The sequence below is a fragment of the Giraffa tippelskirchi genome, chromosome 1 (assembly GCF_054371585.1).
Source record: "Giraffa tippelskirchi isolate mGirTip1 chromosome 1, T2T-mGirTip1v1.2.pri, whole genome shotgun sequence".
Taxonomy (NCBI): Eukaryota; Metazoa; Chordata; class Mammalia; order Artiodactyla; family Giraffidae; genus Giraffa; species Giraffa tippelskirchi.
In genome coordinates this window covers 103,093,404-103,111,812 of record NC_137275.1, presented here as the reverse complement: position 1 = coordinate 103,111,812, position 18,409 = coordinate 103,093,404, and the positions used below count along the sequence as shown (strand labels likewise).

The window sequence follows — 18,409 nt, the reverse complement described above, 5'->3', positions numbered from 1 at the left end:
CTCCCAATTCAGTGGTTGGATGTGGAATATCCTCATTGTCTCTACAGATGCGGAGTCTCAAATTGCCGTTGAAAGACCAAGACTAGACTAGAAATTCAATTCAGTCACTTAGTTGTGTGCGACTCTTTGCAAACCCCATGGACTACAGCACACCAGGCTTCCCTGTCCATCACCAACTCCTGGAGCTTGCTCAAATTCACGTCCATCGAGTCGGTGATGCCATCCAAACATCTCATCCTCTTTTGTCCCCTTCTCCTGCCTTCAATCTTTCCCAGCCTCAGGGGTCTTTTCTAAGGACTCAGTTCTTCGCATCAGGTGGCCAAACTATTGGAGTTTCAGCTTCAGCATCAGTCCTTCCAATGAATATTCAGGACTGATCTCCTTTAGGATGGACTGGTTGGATCTCCTTGCAGTCCAAGGGACTCTCAAGGGTCTTCTCCAACACCGAAGCTCAAAAGCATCAGTTCTTCGGCACTCAGCTTTCTTTATAGTCCAACTCTCCTATCCATACATGATTACTGGTAAAACCATAGCTTTGACTACATGGACCTTTGTTGGCAAGGTAATGTCTCTGCTTTTTAATGTGCTGTCTATGCTGCTCATAACTTTCCTTCCAAGGAGCAAGCATCTTTTAATTTCATGGCTGCAATCACCAGCTGCAATGATTTTGGGCCCCAAGAAAATAAAGTCACTGTTTCCACTGTTTCCGCATCTAGTTGCCATGAAGTGATGGGGCCAGATGCCATGATTGTAGTTTTTTGAATGTTGAGTTTTAAGCCAACATTCTGACTCTCCTCTGTCACTTTCATCAAGAGGCTCTTTAGTTCTTCTTCACTTTCTGTCATAAGGGTGGTGTCATCTGCATATCTGCGGTTATTGATATTTCTCTTGGCAATCTTGATACTAGCTTGTGCTTCATCCAACCTGGCATTTCACATGATGTACTCTGCCTATAAGTTAAATAAGCAGGGTGACAGTGAACAGCCTTGACGTACTCCTTTCTGAATTTGGAACCAGTCTGTTGTTCCTTGTTTGGTTCTAACTGTTGCTTCTTGAAGTGCATACAGATTTCTTAGGAGGCAGGTAAGGTGGTCTGATATTCCCATCTCTTTAAGAATTGTACACAGTTTGTTGTGATCCATACCGTCAAAGGCTTTGGCATAGTCAATAAAGCAGAAATAGATGTTTTTCTGGAACTCTCTTGCTTTTTCGATGATCCAGAGGATATTGGCAATTTGATCTCGGGTTCCTCTGCCTTTTCTAAAACCAGCTTGAACATCTGGAAGTTCACGGTTCACGTATTGCTGAAGCCTGGCTTGGAGAATTTTGAGCATTACTTTACTAGCATGTGAGATGAGTGCAATTGTGCGGTAGGTAGTTTTAGCATTCTTTGGCATTGCCTTTCTTTGGGATTGGAATGAAAACTGACCTTTTCCAGTCCTGTGGCCATTGCTGAGTTTTCCATATTTGCTGGCATATCGAGTGCAGCACTTTCACAGCATCATCGTTGAGGATTTGAAATAGCTCAACTGGAATTCCATCACCTCCACTAGCTTTGTTCGTAGTGATGCTTCCTAAGGCCCAGTTGACTTCACATTCCAGGATGTCTGGCTCTAGGTGAGTGATCGCACGATCGTTGTTATCTGGGTCGTGAAGATCTTTTTTGTACAGTTCTGTGTATTCTTGAAATTCGGAGGATTCAGTCAAGAAGTAAAGAAACATTTGTGTGTGTGAGAGAGAGAGAGAGAGAGAGGGAGGGAGAGAGAGACCACAGATAAATAGTGAAAAATATAAAAAGAAAGTAATCTATTCCATTCAAAGGTTTAATGTGCATGTCCAGTAAGCACAGATGTGCTAAGTCAGAATGGTTTGCAAATCAAGCACATAAAGTTATCTAGTGCCAAGGAAGCTGCAAAATAAACAATTAGAACAGTTAGACTCATCTGGAAACCCGAGTTTAGGGCAACTACTGGCCCTTGAGTGTGTAACACGCACTGTTTACAGCGCCTCACGTTGATGGAGCTTATGTTTTTACGACATGTTTTAGAAACTCAAAGAAATAAGTACAGAAACTACATCCACAAGGTACTATAAATCTATAAGAAACTATAAAACAAAACAAGCAGCAGTGAAATAAAAAAAGAAGTGGCAATCTAATAGAAATCTTAGCAGTGAGAAGAATCATCATTTAAAGAAGGCATTCATTAAGTAGCTGAAATATAGAACAGACATTGTTAAAAGAGTTTGGCCAGTATAATATTAAGAGTCTATAATACAGAAGAAAATTATGAAAGGCCAGTAAGGTGCCATGAAGACTGAGAGGTTCCAACATATGTATGTTAAAGGATATTTTGTTTTAAAGATGAAATCATGATTTTCATACAGATCCAAAATGAACACAAGTTAAAGACGGAATTTAGCTCATTATTAATGAGGAAATCTGTAAGATGTTACAACTGTTTTGAAGAAGTCAAAGAAGGATAAATTTATACTGAGTTAAAGGAATGTTGAGATTAATTTACAAATAGACAATGTAAAAGAGGTTTTTTTGCAAGCAGATTTGAGGTTCATTCTTGAGTGAATCGAACCTCCATGGGTCAGACTTTCTCATATCTGTGGATGCTCTGTTTCAGGGATGGCCAATTATGCTCAGAGACTGAGTTTGTCTTTGCCAACAGCTTATTTAACATAAGTTCACAGCAAGAGTCATAAGAATTTTACAGGCTAATAGCAGATAAAGTATCTTAATAAGCCAACAGAGAAAGAGCATACTCCAAACAAATGATAGATTGATCGCCTTGTTGGTTCAGGCAAGGGGAGATGAAAGGAAGAGAGTCCAGATTTAGCTCGAGGCGCACCTTTGCAGGAGTTGGTACAGGGACAGAGGGTTTGACTACCCGAGAGCTGAGTCGCAGCTGCCGGTGCAGAAAGGAAGGTCCCTTGTTGTTAGATCTTGGTTGCTAGGCAACCAGGCGCCGCCATGCCGGCCTGCAGAGCGGGCTGCTCTGGGGGTTATCACTCCAGGAACCATTGCAAAGCCGCTGTCTATGAGGACTCCTCCCTGAGGCAGGTGCAGAGGTCCTTTCTCTTCCTGAAGCTGCTGCTCAGTCTAACGTCACCACCTGCCAAGAGTGACCCCGCCAACACAGGAGAAGTGTCTCGGATCGCCCCAGGGCCACGCCAAGGGTGATTTTTGCCAAGATGCGCCCTCCCAGACACTCCTCACAAGTCCCCGTATGCACAGTCTGTTACCGTTCCACAGCTGCGCCTCCACCTGCCCTTGTCCAGACGCCTCCAGCGACTGGGCTACTTGTCAACCATCCTGCAAAACTCCTCTCATTCTGAAATCAACTTGACCTCAAAGAGCAGCTTCTTATTTGGCTGATTTTGTGTTGTCTTTGTCATAAATAACTGGATTGAAACAACGTAGTAGATTTGAAATCATATCAAATCAATACACCAGGCACAGGAATTCTTTCCCATCACTGTTACTCACAGTTTGTAGAGTTGCTGTGTGCTCAGCCACTCAGCAAGGGCCGACTCTGGGACCCCGTGGACTAGCCTACCAGGCTCCTCTGTCCTTGGGATTTCCCAGGCAAGAATACTGGAGCGGGTTGTCATGCCCTCCTCCAGGGGATCTTCCTGACTCAGGCATCGAACCTGGGTCTCTTGGGTCTCCTCCATTGGCAGGTGGATTCTTGAGCACTAGCACCAGCTGGACTGGATGTCGAGTTGTGAAGCAGCTCAAAGGCAAAGAAAGACTGGAACCACATAACGCAGAAGAGTGTGCTCAAAGTCAAGGGTCGGCAGACTGCAGTCTTCGGTGAAATCCAGCCTCCAGTTTCACCGGAACGCGCCACCCCCACCGTCTGCCTGTTGTCTATGGCGGATTGCACGCTGAACAGCAGGGCGGACATAGTTGACAGAGCCTCTGACATAGTTACTACTTAGACGTTTAGAAAATGTTAACCCGCTCTTCTAAACAGGGCAGTGTTCCACGGAGAACATTTTCTCAACATGAATAATAGAATTCAAAAAAAAAATGGAGAGAGTTGTAAAGAAACAATACATTTAAAAAAAAAAAAACTGACATTTTTCCCCTAGAATTAAAACAGGACATGAGTCCTTAAACCAACATCTCACTCTGAGAACAAGCAGGTGCATAAAATTAGATTCACCCGGCCTCATCGTCAAACTCCCCTGGTGGCTCAGTGATAAAAAAAAAACTGCCTGCAACGCAGGAGACACAGGAGACGCGGGTGTGATCCCTGATTTGGGAAGATCCCCTGGAGAAGGAAATGGCAACCCACTCCAGTATTCTTGCCTGGCGAATTCCGCAAACAGAGGAGTCTGGAGGGCTACAGTCCATGGGGCTGCAAAACATGGCTGAGCAACTAACTAGCAGCATCAGACATGTCATAGAAAAACTGCAAACATTAACAGACGCAGGGGAAAAAAATTAAGAGAAGAGAGTACGGTGAAGGGGAAAAAAATGTTCACTGAGACAATAAATTCTGAGTCAGAACTACCATGGAAAAATATTTTACATGTATTATTTATCTGATCTTTTTCATTATTCTAGGAGCGGGTATTGGCCTTTAGCCATGAAGAAACAGTTCAAAGTTACACAGCTGGTAAAGGGCAGAGCCAAGATGGAACCTCCGGTTTTGTGTTTTCAGAAACACAGACTTGGCCCCTCAGCTCTGCCACTTGTTATTATTAAAAAACAGTTTATTTTTAAGGGTGAGTAACACACACTTCTCTGTCAGGAAAGACGATGAGAAAAAGTCAACTTGCTGATTCAGCTATATAGAGACTTTCGCAGCCAAGAAACAGAAGTGCAGAGACTTCTGCTGGAGGGATCTGTCAGGATCCAAGCCCTGGAAACAGAGTTGCAGCTGGAGAATGGAAGACGGAGGGGCGGATGGGGCTACAGACCAGGTGGGGCTTTTGCAGGCTTTCAGCTTGTGCTAAACACCTCACAATATTCTAAGAGAAATGAGAAGATATTGAAGTTTTAAAAGCAGAGGAAGGGTAGGTGACTTGATCTAATTTGCATTGCAAAGGAAAAGCCTTTGGCATGATGACTGCCTTGGAGTTGGGCCAGAATGGATACGAGGAGACCAATTAGAAAGCTGCTGATATATAACAGCCAAGATGATTACATGCCCAAAGGGAGCTGCGAACCAAATAATGATGAGAACTTGCAGCGTTCAGACTGGAACCGGAGACGTATAGGACACGGGCATGATTGTTTCCATATGGAACGCTGGTCCCTTTCCCTGGCTTGTTCTTTCATTTATATTCTACAGTATTTGGCCTTATTTGCAGATGGAATAAACCTCCATTGTTCTGGCTGCTTGAATTCCCACGGCAAGCAAGCTTGATGTCTGATTGATTCTCCTTTTGTTCTTCCTGTCTGTGTGCTGTCTGTTTCTTACCTCCACTACAGCATTTTTCACACTGAATTATGTCTGATCACCTCCGCCTTGCGGCCTTAGGAGAAGCCCTCAAGAATGAAGACTTCCTTTTAATCACCTTCGCATCCCTACTGCCTACCAGTGCTGCCCAGAAATGGTCATTTCATGCAAGTTGCTGACTAAATGAGTGAGACTTAATTATGTGGGATAGATCATTGTCTTCTGTCAATTTTAGCAGCTCCCTTCACTTCCAAGTTTCCAGATTCATGCTAATTCCCAGGCTCCTGAGGAATTGAAAACCCTCTGAAATAACCCTGTTATTCATTTTGTGTTATTTAGTTGCCAAGTGCTGTCCGACTCTTCGTCACCCCATGGACTGTCACCCGCCAAGCTCCTCTGTCCCTGAGATTCTCCAGGCAAGAGTATTGAAGTGGGTGGCCATTTCCGTCTCCAGGGGATCTTCCTGACTCAGGGATCGAACCCACATCTCCTACTTCTGCATTGCAAGTGGATTCTTTACCACTGAGTTGTAAGTCAATACCATTTCTTACATAGAATATATGGGCCCTTGTAAATGTTTTGAATAGCACAAATACACTTGAATTCTGCTAAAGATATTATCTCCATACCTCAATGATAAACTAATCATGTCTATAGAAACATGTGCTATTTATTTATTTTCCTGCACAACCTGTTCTTTGTGTGACTCGATCAATCTCTGAGTCTCAATTTTCTCTTCTAGAAAACAGATATTTATCCATTGTGACCATTTTTATAAGGATAAATGAGATAATGTGAAGTATGGTAGGTACAAAGTACTAGATTTCCTCCTTTTGTAATTTTATTTATTTTTGGCCGTGCTGGGTCCTCACTGCTGTGTGGGCTTTTCTCCAGTTGCACAGCCTCTCCGGCTGCTGTGTGAGGTGTCTCATTGCCGTGGCTTCTCCTGCTGTGGAGCGTGGGCTCTAGGACAGGTGGGCTTCAGTAGCTGCGGCTCACAGGCTCTAGAGCACAGGTTCAGTGGTTGTGGCAAATGGGCTTAATTGCTCTACGGCAGCATGTGGATCTTCCTGGATCGAGGATCGAACCCGTGTCTCCTGCCTTGGCAAGCGGATTCTTTGCCACTGAGCCTCCAGGGAAGCCTCCCTTTTATTTTTGTATTGTCCCCCATGTCTCCATCATGCCATGGATTACCTAAGTGGTTGGGTGTCCTTTTTAAAATTCTCTTATTTTTCTGTACTGAATCTCTTCCAATATTTGCTCAGGTTTACCTTTTATGTCTCTAGATAGAATAAAATAGAAGTGTTCTACTCCATACACCGTGAATATTTTGACTTCAAAAATGCCTCCCAAATTTTCCCTTGGGGAGGAAATTCAAATTCACTCTAATCTACCCATTGTTGCCTCTTTTCTGCTGTCATGAAAATCTGCAGATGGTCTAGAACTCCTTCACTCCTCTCTCCTGTTAGATTGGATGCACTGTTACCCAGGAAAACCGGGCAGCGCCAGCCTGGGGAAGAGCTGGAGACAGTGAAGCCCTTTATTGCAGGCACTGCTGTGCGGGGTTGGCATGTCTGAATTTAGGATCGGCAGATGCGTTTCTTTAATTGTCCACTTTGTGTAAATTTCCATTCTTCTAAAATAGTTTAATAGGATATTATTTTGAGTCCTAGCTGAGAATTTTTATATTCAAATATTCAGTAGCAATGTTGTGCTCTTTGTTGCTTTCAATTGTCATATGGAACCCCCTTTCAGGTAAACATTTTAATAAACACCCTTTGCCTGGGTGAAGCAAAGTGAAGGCATTAGCAACCCTGCCTTTCTTTGCCTCAAACAGCTCACTGGCACATTATCTGCCTTTGTTCTCAGAGTGTCTTATAAGGCGTTGGAGGGGCCTCACCCTCTGATTTAGAATCTGGGTGTCTTTAGTCTCCTGGAATTTGTGGTCCTGCTAGCATTATCTCACAGACTTAGGTGAGACAGAGGAGAAGCGAGGCTTTACACGTCCCAGTAACACAAACATGGGATCAAGAAGACACTGGCAAGGTTGCTAATTGAAATTGTTTAGGGCCGGGTTTCTCATGCTTTAATCTGTATGTGAATCACTTAGCGACTTGTTAAAATGCAGTCCCTTATTCAGTGGGTTTGGGGCCTCTGATCCTCCATGTCTAACACATCCAACAGGTCTAACATCTGTAACATGTCTCTCTCTCTCAGCTTCCCACATGGCTCAGAACCTGCCTGCAATGCAGAAGACCCGGGTTCGATCCCTGGGTCGGGAAGATCCCCTGGAGGAGGAAATGGCAACCCACTCCAGTATTCTTGCCTGGAGAATCCCATGGACAGAGGAGTGCTGGGAGCCAGCTCACGAGATCCCACCCATGACAGAGTCATGAGGAGAAGACCTGACGAGAAGAGCAACTCAAGCCTCAGGGAATTCTCAGAAGGCTGCCTCAGCACTCACCTTAAAGATGATACCTATCTTTCTGACGTTTGCTATAATAAACCTCTTCTTATTTTCTGTGACTTAGGTAGAAGGCCTTTCCTGATCTCTTCTCAAATAGATCAATCTGAAAACTTCATGGCCCCTGAACGGTAATTCCGTATAAGATTATCTAGGATATAGAGTATTTTAATTTAAACTTCTCTTACTAGTATATTAGTTTGCTTGATAAAAATACCTGTGCCTTTGGAGCTAATGTGCATGACCGCTCCTTAACAATAAACAGCATTAAGAGCCTCAGCACAGAGAGCCCCAATGGGCACAGAGTCCTTCGTAGGAAAGGGCTTATTAGAAAACATAAGAAATACTGCTTTATGAAACTGTTACTTAGTCTATATTTACTTGCTATATTTTTGTTCTTAACATATTTAGCCTACATAATAAAAATATAATAGTTTAAGAATTATAAAAATAAAACCTTAGCCTTAATACAAATAGTAAGACAATTGTTAATTCAGCTGGTGATTTTTGCTAAGAACTGACCTTTGCGCTACATTGTTTCAGCTTGCTGTTCTATGACTTTATGGGACCCCATTCTTTTCCGTTAGACTCAAGGCGTAGGATAGATTACCGAAAACAGGTTTTACCTTGAAACTTTCTGTTGATGAATTCTTTCCTGCTGTGCCTGATACAAACGTGTTCTGGCTGATCAACCCTTATCAATAAAGAGTCACAAGATGTTAGCAGGCCCCCAGGCCAGGAGATGATGTAAACAAAATGAAACTTTTTGTAACTAAGATATGCAAACGGTGTCCACAAGGGTCAAAACTGCTGACCCATTAAGCTGATTTGGTATGACTCTACACGTTACATTTGTTTCTATGTACCACTAAAAATATAAAAGCTGTCTTGAAAACAATAAAGTCAGGAGACACTTGGAAACACCGAGACTCGCTGTGTCTTCTCATTCGCATCGCAGACGCCGTCCATCCTGAGGGAACCCTGGACCAGCTGGAGCAGGACTCCGGCAGAGGAGCCTGGTGGGCTACAGCCCATGGGGTATAAGAGAGTCAGACATGCCTGAGCCACTGAGCATGCGTGTGCTCTTTTTATCTGTCAATATCTATCTGTCAATCATCTAGCTACCTAGATTTGATAATTACATCAGCAAAGACCCTTTTATTTTCCATGTAAGATCACACAACAGCTTCCAGGGTTAGGATAGGGACATAGTCAGCTGACCCTAGGAAGTCTGTGACTTCGTGACCTCCGTAACGTCCACTTCAAGCCAGATACCCTGCAATTCTATATAGGAAAAGCTGTTCATTTAATTTTGCTTTTATAATGTATTTATCTTTGGTTGCACTGGCCTTCTCTAGCGGTTCTGGTGTGAGAGCCTCTCGCTGTGGGGGCTTCTCTGGCCGGGAGCACCAGGTTCCAGGCGCGTGGGCTCAATCGTGGCGCATGGGCTTAGTGGCACACGGGACCCTCCCAGACCAGGCTTGAACCCGCGTGCCCAGCACTGGCAGGCGGATTCTTAACCACAGGACCGCCTGGGAGGTCCCAACTGTGCTCACTTGACTCGCACGCTTAATGTAGAGATGAGAGTGTTTGGACCTGCTCGGATATCAGTGTCCGTCCTCTGAATGTCCGCAGAGAGTGAGGGGAGACCGGAGCAGAACAGAGTGTATCAGCGCAAGTGTTAAATTCAGAGAACAAAGGAAACGGAGGAGGAAGGTGGGGGCGAGACTGAAATAAACACCAGAGGCAGAGGAAGCCAAAGAAACCCTCAGAAGGAAACAACCTATGGCTTCCATCCGAGTCTCTAAAAGGCACTCGGTTCACCCAAGGATCTGGTTAAGCGCATGCGGTCTGGGATGCTGCGTGTCTAATAAGCTCCCGAGTGATGCTGATGCTGCTCATCCATGGACCACACTGAGTAGCAAGGGCTTAGGCTGGGTAGAGACAACAAGAAGGTATAAAAGACATTAATTGGATTGGGTACTGCAATGTGGGAGCCCCGGGTTGAATGCCTGGGTTGGGAAGATCCCCTGGAGAAGGAAATGGCACCCCACTCTAGTATGGTATTCTTGCAATCCCATGGACAGAGGAGCCTGGTGGGCTGCCGTTCATGGGGTCGCAAAGAGTCAGACACGATTGAGAAACTAACACACACATCCATCCCTAGGAAGCAGAAGCTTTGGGTCTATGAAGAACTGGAGAAACTGAAGCTGTCTTCTCTACAGACTCCTTACAAAATTCAAGTCTAGCGTTGCCAAACTTCTTTCCAAAAGAATCTGTATTGCCATATAAAATCTCAATATCCGTGTTGGCAACCTACTCACAAATTTCAAAAACAACTCATGTCACAAATAAATGAAAAATATGTTTTTAAAAAGGATTGCTGTGTTTAAACCTCTAGCGGTGAGTCTTGTGTGCTACATTTGTAAATTGAGCAGATCTGTGACTCCTTTTGCATAAAGGAGTAACCATTAAAAACACTGACAGTGATAAACTGAAAAAAAAAGAAGACCAACAATTTACTGTTAAGTGTTGAACTAGCCTGTGTCTGTTTTGTTTTGCACAGCCCTCCAAATGGGTCGCTGTTGTTCAGAGCACACCATGTCAGGGAGGAAATGAGGCATTCCACGGGCTATTAACTACCCCAGCAGAGATCTAGGAAGATCACTGCAGTGTTATTTAGTGTCGGTATTCATTTAATTCTGGTGCAGAAGGGCAAATTTACCATGCTCAGTGGTCCTCAAACTCACGCTGGCTTACAAGAGGGTTGCTTAATGACCCACTGATGGTAGACTATGGCGTCACCTTACAAAATACCGACAGGAGAGAGGACAGCCCGGGGTAGTTGGTTTTAATACATTTTATATCTAAAGCATTCTTTTCGCTGGTGGAACACAGAGTTGCCAGGGTTTTGTCGGCTGGTTTGTTTGCTTCCCTCATAGCTCAGTTGGTAAAGAATCTGCCTGCAATGCAGGAGACCTGGGTTCGATTCCTGGGTTGGGAAGATACCCTGGAGAAAGAAATGGCAACCCACTCCAGTATTCTTGCCTGGAGAATCCCATGAACAGAGAAGCCTGGTGAGGTACTGTCCATGGGGTCATAAGAGTCGGACCCGACTGAGCAACTAAACCACCACCACTACCACCAAGCTAAGCTACTTCTGCTATCTGACAACCCCCTTCTCTCTGTGGTCTTCATCTGTTGTGAGTTTAGATTAATGAATCCTACCTGAATGAATCTTTTCAACAATATTAGGTAGTCCATTGGGCTTCCCTGGTGGCTCAGCGGTCAAGAACCTGCCTGCCAATGCAGGAGACGTGGGTTCAGTCCCTGGGTTGGGAAGAACCCCTGGAGGAGGAAATCGCAACCCACTCCAATATTCTCATCTGGGAAATCCCATCGCCAGAGGATCCTGGAGGGCTACAGTCCATGGATTGCAAAAGAATCAGATATAACTTAGCAACTAACAATAACATGTGATCTGTAAAGGGCTAACTTGTATAGCTTACTGCTGCTGCTACTGCTAAGTCGCTTCAGTCGTGTCCGACTCTGTGCGACCCCATAGACGGCAGCCCATCAGGCTCTGCCGTCCCTGGGATTCTCCAGGCAAGAATACTGGAGTGGGTTGCCATTTCCTTCTCCAGTGCATGAAAGGGAAAAGTGAAAGTGAAGTCGCTCAGTCGTGTCCGACTCTTAGCGACCCCATGGACTATAGCCTACCAGGCTTCTCCGTCCATGGGATTTTCCAGGCAAGAGTACTGGAGTGGGGTGCCACTGCCTTCTCCGTCCCCAAAGAACATTGCTATCCCTTTATATATAAGATCTCCATCTTGAGATTTTAAAAGCTACAAACATTGATGTAAATGCAATGTCCCAAGGGATGTATAATAAACAGTTGCTGGAGGTGCAAGAAATATAGCAACTGTTTGCAATCTCTACACGAAGTTAGAGAGCCATACCACAATATTTCACTGTAATAGAGTACAGAGAATATGATTTAACTGGCAGAAGAGCCAGCCTCATAATATAACCAGATATTTCATAATAGAGCTTTATTATATAAAATTTAGAGCCATTCCAAATGTTCCTGAAAAATTTTGCAAAGACAACCTACTGTTGCAAAGAGAAGTTTGTATGCTGCCAAGCTCAGACATGACCAGCTCCAGATTCTGTCACTGAATTAAGGCCTCTCTGAACTCAGCATCTAGATGTCTGATTGAGAAACTGAAGGACAGAAAATGGGACTTGCCTTGCGGTTTAGTGGTTAAGAACCCACCTGCTCATGCAGGGAACCCTGGTTTGATACTGGCTCAAGAAGATCCCACATGCCGCGGAGCAACCAAGCCCGTGCGTCACAACTCCGTGGTCCACACTCCAGAGCCTGAGCTGCAACCACTGAGCCCATGCACGTAGAGCTGGTGCTCCGTAACAAGAAGCCGCTGCAAGGAGAAGGCTGCTCTCCACGACCAGGAGCAGCCCCTGCTCGCCACAGCTACAGAAAAGCCTGCGTGCACAGCAGCTAACCCCCAGCAGAGTCCCCTCTCCAAAAAAATACAGAAAATGATACAGGAGCTTTAGTTGTTATCCTGCTGGGTTGTTTCCAAGAAGTATTTTTCCCTGTAAAATGTAAAAAAAAAAAAAAATCTCATCAGCAAGTCTAGCATGCAATCTATGAAGTTTAACATAAAAAAAAAAAGCCAACACATAAAAGTAGGAAAAGATAGACCAACACACATGGTCTTGTTTACTGAGCAGCTCTCTGTGAGTTGCCAGCATGAAAACCCTGCTGCCATTGCTTCATTGATAGTAGCTTCCTAGATCTATCTTAGGATAAGTTCTGAGGCTGATAGCTAGTTCTCTGGGAAAGAGTGCCACAAACAATTAACAATGTCTACCTTGGGCATGGGAAAAGAGTACAAGTTATGTATATGCCATACATTTGCACGGATTATTTGCACTAATACTTAAGGAGATTCTTTTACTTGAAGAGTAAGGATTGATTGAGAATGTCTGAGCCTTTTCTATTGAAAGACAAGTAACAATAAATAAGATATATACAGACCATATGGAAAATGGCAAAAACTGCTTTTTGACATTGGCAGTGGGTAAATCTAGTGAGTGCAAGTCGCTCAGTCATGTCCAACTCTTTGTGACCCCATGAACTATCCAGTCCATGGAATTCTCCAGGCCACAATACTTGAGTGGGTAGCTTTCCTCTTCACCAGGGGATCTTCCCAACCCAGGGATTGAACACAGGTCTCCTGCATTGCAGGCAGATTCTTCACCAGCTGAGCCACAGGGAATCCCAAGAATGCTGGAGTGGGTAGCCTATCCCTTCTCCAGGCAATCTTCTCAACCTAGGAATCGAACCAGGGTAAGTCTAAGACCTTTTCAAATCCCATGTGAAAATCCCTACAGGATCAGTTCATGGGAGTTACTACCTGAGCGCAAGTAGTAAGACAATACTGAATGTAATAACAAATTTTATTTTGGGGGGCTCCAAAACCACTGCAGATGGTGACGGCAGCCATGAAAGTAAAAGACATTTGCTCCTTGGAAGGAAAGCTATGACAAACCTAGACAGCACATCAAAAAGTAGAGACATCATTTTGCCAACAGAGTATAGTCAAAGCTACAGTTTTACCAGCAGTCATGTACAGATGTAAGAGTTGGACCAGAAAGAAGGCTGAGCACCAAAGAATTGATGCTTTCGAATTGTGATGCGGGAGAAGACTCTTGAGAGTCGCTTGGAGTGCAAGGAGATCAAACCAGTCAATCCTAAAGGAAATCAACTGTGAATATGCATTGGAAAGACTTGTAAGCTGAATGCAAAAAGTCAGCTCATTTGAAGAGTCTGACGCTAGGAAAGAGGAAACGAACAGGAGAAGAGGGTGGCAGAGGATGAGATGGTTAGATAGCATCATTGACTCAATGGGCATGAATTTGAGCAAACTCCAGGAGATAGAAGAGAATAGAGGAGCCTGGCATGCTGCAGTCCATGGGGTCACAAAGAGCCAGACATCACTTAGCGACTAAATAACAACAATACTGCACGCATGGGTGTGAGGATGTGGGGTAGTTAGTTGGGACCATCTAGCAGCAAGAGACTTCTTGTGCATGTCAGTGGTGATGGTATCAGTATGGGCCCCTGAAAACTCACCATCTATCAGGTTATGAAACTTCAATATCACTGTCTGTGTGGGCAGAATGACGGCTAGGATGCCTACATCCTCATCCCTGTGAATTTCATAACAGTCATGCTACATGGCAAAAAAAAAAAAAAAAAAAACTTGGCAGATTTTAAGGTTCTGAATCTTAACAGTTGGAGATTATCTGGGATTATCCAGGTAGGGTCAGTCTAACATAAAAGGCGAAGTATCCAGAATATTCAACACAATATTGAAGGAGAAGAACAAAGTTGAAGGACTCGCATTACCTGATTCAAGACCTAATTACTAAGATACAATAATCAAGGGAGTGTGGTCTTGGTGAAAAATTGGACAAATAGTGGAAAAGAATACAAAGTTTTATAATAGACCCACATAAATGTATTCAACTGATCTTTGAGTAGCAAAGGCAATACAATGAAGCAGAGATAGTTTTTCAATGATGCTGAAACAAATAAGCATTTATATGCTGCTGCTGCTGCTAAGTCGCGTCAGTCGCGTCCGACTCTGTGCGACCCCATAGACGGCAGCCCACCAGGCTCCCCTGTCCCTGGGATTCTCCAGGCAAGAGTACTGGAGTGGGTTGCCATTTCCTTCTCCAGGGCATGAAAAGACCCCAAAACAAAACAAAGCAAAACAAAAAAATGACCTAGGCACACACATTATACTCTTCACAAAAATTAAAATTGATAGTAGACCTAAATGCAAAATACAAAACTGCAAAACTCCTGCAGGGTAACATAGGAGAAAACCTAGATGACCTTGAATATGGTGATACATTTTTCCAAACAACACCAAAGACATGCTTCGTGAAAGAAATACGTGATAAACTGAACTTCACTGAATTAAAAACTGGTTCTCCAGGAAAGACAATGTCAAGAGAAAGAGAGAAGAAGCCCCAGCAGGAGAAAAAGACCCATCTGATACAGGGCTTATCCAACATGTACAATGAAATCTTAAAACTCAGTAAGGAAAAAGAAAACCATCCTGGTCAAAAATAGAATGAAGATCTTAACATCCCATCAAAGAACCTATACAGGTGGCAAATAAGTGTATGAAACGATGACTCAGCATCACATCATCGGAGAAATGCAAATTAAAACAAGGAGATACCACCACAACTGTGAGAACGGCTGGCGTCCAGAGCACGGACCCCACCTCATGCTGGAGAGGGTGTGACGCGACAGGAGCGCTCGTTCGCTGCCTGTGAGAATGCAGGACGGCACAGCCACTCTGGGAGAGGGTTTGTCTTTTTCTTACAAAACGAGACACACATTCGCCCACATTAAGTGGTGGCCTTCACAAGTGGCTCTTTCCACACGGTGCTCTCTGTGCTTGGAGCATCCCTTTGCTATCCGTCTCTCTGACTTTGCGCTACGATGGATAAGGGTAGGGAGGGCACAGTAAATATAACACTCCCTTTAACCTTGCACACCGCTATCCCCCTGCTTTTAGTGTGAAGAGAACAATTTCCTGGGTGGTAGGACATGAAATGGGCTTCCCCTGTGACTCAGTGGTAAAGAATCTGCCTGCCAATGCAGGAGACACACGTCCAATCCTTGGGTCGGGAAGACTCCCTGGAGAAGGATATGGCAACCCGCTTCAGTATTTTTGCCTGGAGACTCCCATGGACAGAGGAGCCTGGCGGGCTGTAGTCCCTAGGGCCGCAAAGAGTCAGACATGATTTAGTCACTAAACAACAACAACAAAGGGATGGTATGGTATGCCACACTGCAGAAAAGTCACCCTGTGATAATATCCCTGTCAATTGTTTTCTCCTTCGATGTACTCTCCCGCTCCTGATGCCTTGACTAGGCTGTTTATATTGAATCCCATATGCTTCCAAAGGGCAGTTGACAGTAATACCAGGAAACCAGTTTGTCTGATCCTGCACTTCCCAAAGCTTTTAACAATTTAATCTATCTAGCATGTTCACTGTTTACCACAGAAGTTCTAATCTTTAGCACTGATGACACTGTTTGAGCATTTGTGCATGCGGGGATGTGTCCTGGGCCTTGAAGGATCTTTTGCAGCCTCCTTGGATTCTGCTTGCTAGATAACAATAGCCGTACCGGGTGGTGACGACCAGAAGTATCCCAACATTGCCAGGATTCCCTGGGGAACAAAATCACCCCATGTTAGAAACCACTGGCCTACTGCCAAAACCACCAGTCCTGATGGGTTTATTATCCTTATTTTTATAAAACTTCTATTTATTTATTGTTTATTCCTGGCTGTGCTGGGTCCTCATTGCTGCTTGGGCTTTTCTCTGCTTGCGGAGAGCGGGGGCTGCTAGTCCTGGTGCTTGGGCTTCTCACTGCAGGGTCGTCTCTTGTTGTGGGGCACAGGCTCCAGAGTGCGGGGCGCAGGCGCTGTGGTTCCCGGCTCTAGGGCACAGGCACAGTGGCTGCGGTGCACACACTTAGCTGCTCTGCCGCATGTGGAATCGTCCCAGACCGGGGATCAAAGCCGAGTCTCCGGCGCTGGCAAGTGGATTCCTCACCACAGCACCAGCAGGGAAGCCCCTGGTGGGTTTATTTTACTCACCCGTGGGTCATGGTGTGAAGTAGTCCACCATTCCCTCTGTAAGGGCCTCTCAGAGCAAAGCACATTCTAGCCTAGTCATTTTCATAATGAAAGCAAAAAACTGTGCTTTTTAAGGGGAAGTCTCACACGTAGGCAGCAGATTGGCACCCAGTGAGGTCTTCTCCAACTCTGAGAAGCCTAATTAAACCAGCAAATTCATCTGGTATTTGTAGCTGTTTGTGATCACTTCCAACTCTATTGCACTCACAGCCACACAGAACTTGAGCAAACAGATTCTTATTCTGCTCACAGGTTTGAGTTCTGAAAGGCATGACATGGCACCTCTCCTTCTACAACACTGGTTCCCGAAGCGTCACCCTCACATGCCTTGTTATACACGGTGATCTTAGGTGGCATGGTGTAAACCTATACATTTTTTTAAATCGGAGGAAAATTGCGTTACAATGCGGTATTAGTTTCTTCGGTACAATGAAGTGAATCAGCTATATGTCTACATATACCTCTTCCCTCCTGAGTCTCCCTCCCCTAAGCCCCGTCCCGCCCCTGGGTCATCACGGAGCCCCGAGCCGAGCTCCCTGCACCGCACAGCAGGCTCCCACTCACTGTCTGTTGTGAGTGGTCCAGGCCATGTTCGCAGGAGGGGACCCGAGATGCAGACGCAGAGAAGGGGAGTGTGAGGCAGGGGGTGTGAGACTAACTGAGAGTTAGGAGGCACACGTGTACACTACCATGTGTAAGCCTTCACATTCCATCAGAAGTGGGTTCACTGTAATGATATATGTTGTGTGTTGGGGCACGGAGTCGGAGCCTCAACCAGCGCCCAAAACTCCCCGCGCAAGTCTTCTTCAGAATAAATGTTTCCATGTACAGAAAGTGAGCTGATTTAATGAATATGATAGGACAGAGTACATACATATGTGTAGTTTCCTACTGCTTCTGTAAAAAATTATCGCAGACTTCATGACTGGAGGGCTTCCTTTGTGGCTCAGTTGGTAAAGAATCCTCCCACAGTGCGGGAGACCTGGGTTCAATCCCTGGGTTGGGAAGATCCCCTGGAGAAGGGAAAGGCTACCCACCCCAGGATTCTGGCCTGGAGAATTCCATGGACTGTATAGTCCATGGGGTCACAAAGACTGAGCGACTTTCACTTTAATAACTGGCAGAAAAAAAAAAAAACAAAAAACCCTTGCAGTTTTGAAGTTTAGAAATCCAAAACAGGGCTTGGGGCCGAAGAGATGGACATAGGTGGAGGCTCTGGAGAAAAGCAGCCTGCGGGCCTCTCCCCGGGGCGGGGCCCCGCCTCCCCGGCCGCATCCCCTCCCCCGGCGCTCTGACCGCTCCCTCTGGCCTCACGTCTCCTTTTCTGACTTCGACCCTCCTGTCTGGCTCTCTTGTCTTTTTTAAGGACCTTTGTGATTACACTGGTTCTACCTGGAAATTCTAGGATCATGTTCCAATCTCAAGATCCTTAATTTAATCACATCTGAAAAGTTCCTTTTGCCATATAACATACCATATTCACAAGTTCCTGGGATTAACAAGTAGACAACTTTGTAGGGAGAAGCATTGTTGAGTCTATCACAGCGTATCGAGAAACGTACAAAGTGCTGTCAGGGTGATGCATGACTGACATCTAAGAAATCTTGTTTCAGTTATTTATTGTTTACTTATTGTTGCAGTTGCTTAGTTGCTAAGCCGTGTCCGACTCTTTTTTGAACCCATGGACTGTAGTCCGCCAGGCTCCTCTGTCCGTGGGGTTTTCTAGGCAAGAATATTGGAGTGGGCATGAATATGAGCCAGACATGACTGGG

At 44.9% G+C, this 18,409-nt stretch overlaps 2 long non-coding RNA genes across 3 annotated transcripts in view; one reads left to right on the top strand and one right to left on the bottom strand.

Annotated features, from left to right (window-relative positions):
• Positions 1–8,808, top strand: part of LOC145505624 (uncharacterized) — a 54,081-nt gene extending 45,273 nt beyond the window's left edge. The window contains exons 3-4 of one of the 2 annotated variants that reach the window (XR_014053166.1): positions 4,583–5,949; positions 7,638–8,808. This is a non-coding gene — a long non-coding RNA (uncharacterized LOC145505624). Of the gene's footprint in view, positions 1–4,582; positions 5,950–7,637 lie in introns of those variants that run through there. The other variant, XR_014053163.1, reaches the window with a different exon arrangement.
• The window catches only part of LOC145505642 (uncharacterized), a 53,848-nt gene that overhangs the window by 4,530 nt on the left and 30,909 nt on the right, over positions 1–18,409 (bottom strand). The window lies entirely within an intron of this gene.